Here is an 8,448-nt window from a genome sequence, read left to right as displayed (position 1 = left end):
TAAATATCAGTTATGCTTGATATTGACTTATTTTAAGGGTTACTTCTGGTGTATACCACTGTAAGAGAAGAAAGAGCATTTCATAAGAGCAGATATTTGAAGATGTTCAGGTAAACTGTCAGACAGAGTTTTTCCATGTGATCCTCTAATGAAAGAATGTTTTGTCCACTAAGGGTGCTTCTCATTTTAGCTTCATCTTTTCCTTAAACTGTGAGTGAGGGAGAGCATGGAAGGCAATTCAGTACCCAAAACAACTTTAGCTGCTCTGCTGTGCCTGCTGAAGGAGCCTGCTTCCCTCCACTGACTCACTCAGCTGAAGTTGCTCTTGTGCATACCCTGCTAACAAGGCAAAGAGCTACTGGAAGCAGTGTTATACTGGCCAGAAGTGGTGATGTAATTTCCAGCAGCTGTCTTGGGTCAGAAGTCAAACAGAAGTGGGCTTGTAACTAGGAGATCCAAATATTTTCTCTTTCTTTTGCAATGGGACGTGTCTGTATTGTTTCCCCTTGTTTCTCTCTTTGTTCACTATGATATATTTTATCATCTCAGTTCACGTTTGTGTTACATTGGGTCTTACTTTGCAATGTAACAGAATTATTTAAAATCCATCAGACCAGGGTTGCAGGGAGGGCACAGTGTGGCGGGAGGGACAGCAGGGCCGACTCACTCACTCGGCTCCAGTGGCCGAATTGTGAGCTACATAGAACTGAGATTTGTAGAGCATCAACAATCAGATCTAGTTTATAAGTCATGCTAGAAATACATTCCTTGAGTTTGTGACTTTGAATTAACTATTTTTCTTTTAGCTTCTAAATTTGCCAGCCTGGCCTTTGATTAAATTTCCAGTGACACACCAGATTTGTGAAAAACAGGGCTTTAGCTACTTCCAGAGGCTCAAGGAATCAAAGCTTTTTGCTACCAGTTTCTCTAATTTTGTACTTCGTGGGAACAATGCATGTCAGGTATCCAGCTTCAGAGCAGCTCACCTGAGAAATGTTCTTGAGCAAGTGACAGACATTCTCTTTTATAGTCATCTACATCTTTTAGTCAGTGGCACCCTCAGTGTAGTTGGTTTGATGAGAACAAGTCCTCCCATATTCATGGGAAATTTTAGTAGCTTTTAGTGTAGAAAATAATCAGAAAGCATTAAATAATATGTTAATTACCATGAAGGAGGAAAAACATTTGACAGAGTCCTTGTAGAGCCCACTGCTTCTGAAAAGGATGGTATTGTCCTACACATTATCGCTGAGATGTACATTTTGCAGATACATGATTTGCACTGGAGCACAATGCAGTGAAATTATTGAAGGTCCTGCTAGCCATCAAAATGATGATTTATTAATTATGGCTTTTTTTCTTCTATGCCCAGCTCCTGCGTTTACTGCCAGCTTTCAAAATGAATAAATTTTATTGAAACAATAGAGAAGAAGCAAAAGACAAACTAGTGGTGGTTGTAGGAGGTCACACAGACAACTTCAGCATTGCCATACATGTATGCATGTGTGTGTCCCAGCTAGAGGGTTCAAGAAGATCCTGCTGTAGCTGTGCCACACGTTTCTGCCTCCTATGGAATGTAAGGGCCTTCAGTGATAAGGAACTGACTTTGTGGAGTAAGATAGAAACTGACAACACTGTAACTGCTGCTATTTTATTGAGTATGTTCCCTGAAAAACACGCTGGATGTGATATTCCTTTTTCAAGAGGCTGGCTGGCTGGAGCAGGACATATGTCTGTGGTGATGCAGTGACAGCACACTGGCTTGCAGAAGCAGGGCAGAAAACTCCACAAGCCGTGATACCATATGTCTAAGGCTGTGCAGAAACAGCAGTTGGTGCTCCGTCAGTGTGGATGGCAACAGAAGTAATTAGTCTCCAGAAGTGTCCCAGCAGCTACTGTGAAAGTGGGCAAGTGTCCCTCTTGCCATCCATGTTGAACATGGCTCATGTACTGATATCTCCAGTTTTGTAAACAAGTTGCTTGTGCATTTATGCATCTCCTGTACTACAGCAGGAAAGTTCTATTCAGCACTATATATGCAATGATTACATCTTAAACCTTGTCCTATTTGCCATCTGAAAAGGCCCTTGTAAAAATCAGCCTTTAGGCTGTTAGTGATGTCTTCATTTCACTTGACTGCCAATATAATTTTCAGACAGTGCAGTTTAAGGACAGCATTAATGCAGAGAGACTCATTTCCCCATCCCTCTGTTGTCAGTGGGGAGAGAGGCATCTCCATGATTCATGTAACCTATGTTGGATGAATCACTCTGAAGCTACTTGGTTAACCCTGTCTGCTTCCCTCTGGGAACAAAGGCGAGTAGTTTAAATGAGGTGAAGTGAATCCTACCTGCTGGGCCCAGTGTTCAGTTGTCCTGCTGTCCTGTCATGAACACAGTACAACAGAGATGAAGAATTAGATCTTCAAAAAGAAATTAAAAAACATATCTTCACTTATATGTTCATTATCACATCTTACATTTTGGAAAAGTCGAAGGTACATGCTGAACGACATGGGAGTAAAGCCGTGTTAATAAAAGAGGGACTGTTGTTCAATTAAACAGACATTAAATATGCTTGACTGTGTAGAGCATCTTACTCAAAGGCATTTCGTATGACTCCAATCTGCTTACAGCCTGACACTGGAGAGTGTGTATTTTGCTGATAAACATGAACCCAGGAGCCAGAAAATCCAAACAAGGCAGTGAATCACTGAGCAATCGCATGAAGCATCATTTTACTAGGTGCTAGTGTGGTGAGCAGGCAGTCAAGTGCTGAACTAGGGACACTGGATGGGTAATACTGTAAATGGGGAAAGATGAGAGCTCCCTCCAAGAACACCATATTTAGCTGTGGTTTTGTTACTTCTAGTTGACTGCACAGTAAAGAGGGAGCTGGGGAGGGATTTGATGCCCAGACACTGTAGTCCAGATGTGACTTGAACTTTTGGAAGAAGAGCTGGTTTAGCCACTGTGATGTGTGTTTTAGCACGTCACCTTTCTACTGGTGCAAATGTGAATAACAGCCCTGGTGTGACCTTGACTGAAACCAGCCCAACCAAACTCAGCTCTGCCTCAACCATGTCCATTACCTTTCCTCAAGGAGTGAGCCAAGTTGGTGTTGGGTCCTGAAGACACCCACAGCCTTGCCCACTCTTCCAGGGCTCCCCTGCCTTACCCAAGACCCCATGTCAGCCCCTGCCCCAGCAATGGGACTTCTCCACCCAGGCAACGAGGCCAAAACGCCTTTTAATGATGTGAAACAGAAGGTGTTTTGCAAACTGAGGTTGGTTGCAGAGCTCAGTGGTGCTCTCTTTCCATCCCAGGCAGGCTTGTTGTGTAGAATGCAATCAAATAAATAAATAAATAAGCAAATAATTAAATGCAATAAAGACCTCAAAGTGAAGACTTGACCACCACATGGAATATTTTTGAAGTAAGTTTGCTTCTATTGGTTGTTTTTTGAGGGCTTCCTTTGTACTTTTGTGTGAATATGTCTGAGTATTGATAATTATTGTTGGCTGCACTCAGTGTAAGAGTCTTGGGCACCACAGTGAAGAAGAAATGGTATTTGGAGCAACAGACCTTTTCCTGGGTCTTCCTTCAACAGTTCTGAAGACCAGAGGCCCATTGTTCTACTGAAGTTCCTAACCTATGGTTTGCTGATGCAACAGTTGCCTGTTGTTAAATTACCAGCATCACTTAGTGCTATAAAATTAAGTTATTGAATTCTGTGAATCTTGCAACTGCAAAGGAGACCATGGCTTCTGAACCTGATTGCACTGAGGAGTGTGGCATACTACAAAGATCAACTGCAAAAAGTTGTCTGTGCTGGTGCCATTTGTCTGAAGATTTTTTTTAGCTCAGTATTCAAAGAACATTTATGTCTAGCTCACATCCTACTATTATTAGTATATTATGATTTTTTATTTGCATTGAAAAGCACATCTATTTATGTCATACATGACTTAATCCTGTTCCCTGGACAATTATTGGCAGAATTCATTAACGTCATTGACTGCAGGAGTGGAAAATAGCTTTTGCTAAGTACTGAAATAATCCAGTTTTGCCATTTGCTCTTTATCATTGCTCTTTTTTCTCCCCCCAAAACTGACAGTTGTTTTAATTTCTTTTCAGTTAACTAGACTGAAAAGTAACTTGTATTTTATGATGAACTGAACTGCATTGCTTCCTCTGTCTGCTCATTTCTCACTCCCTGCTGAGACTTCAGCTGTGCTGGCTTAATAAGTTAATGGGAAAAGTACCTTTTGGACACCCATTATAGTCAACAAAGCTCTGCAGTGCGCAGATATAGAACATACTTTTCTTTTGGTTCATCAGAATCCAGATTATCTGGAAGTAATAGACTAATAAGAAGTTCTCCAGTGAGTCAGCTGATTAAAGGCAATCCTATTCCCTGAGAGCTCTAATGCTGGCTTTTACAGCTATCTCGTACACAAGGACTACAGATCACTGCTTCTTACCTATCCTTGTGCTCCCTCACCAAAGGATCATGTTCTGCTTTTAGTGCTCAGTCAAAGAATTGTAAATGCTGCTGTGATGTGGGAGGAAAAAAGTTGGTGGAACAAATTCAGCACTCCCCGCAAGCAATTGCTGGGAACAGTCTACCAAATCTACTCCAGTGAAGGGAGCAATGGCTTTTTTTTTTAGATTGGATGGTGGCACTTTCAGGTGATCCTGACTATTTCCCTTAAAACAAATCAGAGTTTTATTTTTCCTTAATTTCTGAGTGTCTTTCTCTGCCCTGCAGCCCACATAAGACCCTCAGCAGTTTACCTCAGGCACATAATTCTTCATTTCCCTACTTCGTACCTCCCAATCTCAAAGTATTTGATTCCTTGTACCTTTCTCACTCAGCATCAGACTTCATACCCAGTCATTGGCTGTGAATTGGGACAGGTAAAAACAAAGCTGTGGACATGAGCTGGTGTAAATAAGCTGATGGTCCCGTTGCTGTGGGCCTAATCATGCTTTGTCCCACATCTATTATTGCTTTTTGTTCTGCATTTGCCCACCAAGATACCTGTGTCCCCTGTGCAGTGGGAATGGATGATGACAATGGAGCAGTTTCCCTAGGGCACGTAGTGACTGTGGGCACTCCCAGGGTGTCCAGCAGTATCCACCCCAGCACTCAAATTAATTTCTGTTCATAGCTGATGTTGCTGGTGGGGTTGAGAATAGCCAAGGGCCAGCCAGCACTGCCAAATGTGAAAGGCAGAGCAAAAGTGAAATGCCACGGTACCCTGGGGGAGAGTAAGGTGGGTGGACTTCATTCAACGCCTGTGCAGGCAACTCACTACTGGGAACATGGTCTACTAAATCACGTCTTCTGAGAGGAAGAATGAAGATGTATTCCTCCACTAAATGCACAGGGAGAAAGTGCACTTTCAGACATGTTGCATTCAGTTTCTTTTAAAATAAATCTGAATTTTATTTTTCCTTCTTTTTTCATTTCCCCTCTCCCCTTGCATTTCTTTCCTACTCCAAGTTGATTTAGGTCTTCTCTATGGACAACCCTTATGTCAGAAGGTGATTTGAGGAACTGCTTTTGTCTTCATATACATAAATACAAACTAGCTAGGTAAATGTCAGTTAAAAAGCACTGCTGTTTTATATCCAACAGAAAATTTCTGCCTAATTGCTTTGTGTATCACCTTGTCTAATCGTAACTGGCTCGGGAAGGATTGCAGAGTTGCTACTCTGCGATGTTTACTTCATTTTGGCTGCAGGGAGAATTCCTTGAAGATGTGATTATTGAAGCAGAAAGTGGATAAGATGGGTGAAAAACAATTGCTCTGAAATTTAGTATTGCACTGGGTGGTTATGTTCGAGCACTTCTTTTGCCTCTGTCTTGGGCAGTCTGAGTTGAAGAGGTCTCACCCAGCAAAGAGGGGAAAAAGGGCTGAACAGACCAGGACTGCACTGGTCTCCATCAATCCATGAGATTGTATTTGGAAATCCAAGCCTATACTCAGCCCTAATGAAAATGACTCAGTTCATGTATTTTGTTAATCAACCTGCTGTTATCCCTTGGAAGGAAGTACCAGAAGACCGAAAACACTGCACCTCTCCCCAGCTTTAAAGACAAGTAAGCGTTTTCCCCACAGATAGAGTAATTGAAGTTCATGAGTGCTGATGGTATTCCTTGAGGGAGAACTCTCCATCATATGGAAGAAGACAGTAGTACAGAATAGGACCTGGAGAGTTGATTGTCCAGTTGGAAAACCAGAGCAGGCTCAGAAGAGATAGTACAAAGGGAAACAGCTGTGCAAGTTCCCTAAGTACAGATGCTTCGTGCCATGGTTGGGACAACCCTTATGGATGGCTTTATGGAAGAAATATATTGTGTGGTTGCTGGAGCGACGTGGGGTTTTTTTCTCCCTTGAATTTTATGAAGAGAATGTGAAAGATGACATCTAGCAATTCCTAATTTAACAGTAACTACAACTAAACACAAATGCTTTTCTGACTTTGGTTTATTTCTTCTGTCTGCACTTTCTGTTATAATGTATGTTAAACAATTGGATGAGATGTTAGAGCCTACAGTTCTGCTGAAATCAGTCTGGCCATAAATCTCTCCAGTCCTGCAGCAGACAGGTTTTGCTCTTTTACTCAGTGGTGACAAATTACAGACAACTTAAAGAGAGTAAGTAAACCAGAGGTGCAGAGCACAGTACTCCAACCACCCACTCACCTTCATGATTTCCAGCATGTTTCAAAAAAATGAGCTATTTCAGTTGAGTATGCCAACAGCAGAAGTATTTTTGCAAACAACTGTCCATGCCATAAACCTTCCTTCACAGAGATGTTGTTATGTTTTGTGCAGTAATTATTCCAAGCCCCTCTGTACATCCTACACAGTTGGAGGTGGCACTTTGTGATATTTGGGAGTATCACACAGCAGCAGAGATCCAGAGGCTGATGAGTAAGAGACAAGTGAGGCGGAGATGCAGGACCTGGGACCAAGCACTGAAACACAGGCGAAGAAAATCAGGACATATTTTTGCTCAGTTCTACTCTTGGTAGAATCTGCATGATGAGTGCCTATTACTTTGGGAAAAGCTCCTGGCCCTTCAAACTTGAGACAGGCTCAGGAGGTCCCTGAAAATCCTCATGAAAGACACAGGAATTCAGTAAAGTCAAACGGGAAACAAAGCAAGCAGATTTCAATTGAACAATTTTGTAAAGGTCTGCTTTTTGCAGAAGAAAAAACATTTTACTGCAGAGGAATGTGCTAGGCTACAATCACAGAAAGAGATGTTCTTTTCTGCATATCATTGCTCCCTTCAATAAAGGTACATCATCAGTTAAAGACTTACTTGCCTGTAGCATGAAAAAAAAATTCTTCCCCTCCTCAAAACCAAAGTTGTTCAGATTTTCTACATGCAGGATAAGAACTAGTTCTTATTAGATTCAGGGACTGATAAAGTAAGAAGGAGATTGTAAACATAAAGGAAAGCTGTAGGAGCTTGGTTTTGAGGTCATCATACTTAATCCAGAGCCTGAATAATTGACAGCTGACTACAGTATTTACATATAATTTTTGTTGTGATAGCCCTACCAAGGAGTTTTGTGACAGTTTCTTACTCTTCGTTTGTTAATCAAGAAGTATGTTGTTACACTTGTCACACACTACAAGTTTGGATTTTTTTTCCTTCTGGCAAAATGTCTTCTGCTAATCAGCTATGAGGCTATAAAAATTTAAGGACCACACCCTGGGTCTATGGTATGTACACCATATATTCATCTTTCCTGTGGACAGCCTCAACACTGTGTGTCTTTGTGCAGAGTTTGTGTGTTCTGATCATCTTTGCTAATACCCAGCTGCACTAACACTGAATTTCTAGTTTTATGTCTTTTCCAGCCCTTGCTAGTAAAGGGTTGCAGCAGAAGTGAGAGCTGGTTAAGCAGTTCAGGAAATTGGGTGCAGTCACTTTGAGGCTGACAGAGAAAAATAGATTTGTAAACATCAGAGCTTTAAAAAACAAATGAACAAACAAACAAACTAACAATTCACCCCCCCCAGTAATATTACTACTTCTAAGACAATTGCAAAATAACATTCAGATATTTTATTCTGAAGAAATGTTTTATCCAGCAGGGGCTTAAGTGTGTTTTGCAGACAGAGATACATAATATATTTAGAGAATTTAATGCATTAATGAAACTTAAGCAACTTTTTAATCATCATTAATTTTGATAACATATATATTAAAAACTGTCTGAGGCAAAATGGCATGTATTATTTTGCTTTGTTCCACTTTCCTGTTTTCATCATGGAAGAAACAAATGTGTTTATTTTACCGGCAATATTAAAGCAATCATATGATTTTGAGTCTTTTGAGATTGTTTGCAAGTTTTTGCTCTTCTGCATGTCTGCTTCCTCCCAGCTGGGGGCTGGCTGTTGTATAGAAAGGCCAACCACGTC

This window comes from Corapipo altera, unplaced genomic scaffold (assembly GCF_003945725.1).
Source record: "Corapipo altera isolate COAL_440 unplaced genomic scaffold, ASM394572v1 52, whole genome shotgun sequence".
Classification (NCBI taxonomy): domain Eukaryota; kingdom Metazoa; phylum Chordata; class Aves; order Passeriformes; family Pipridae; genus Corapipo; species Corapipo altera.
Note: the sequence above shows the minus strand (reverse complement) of the source record.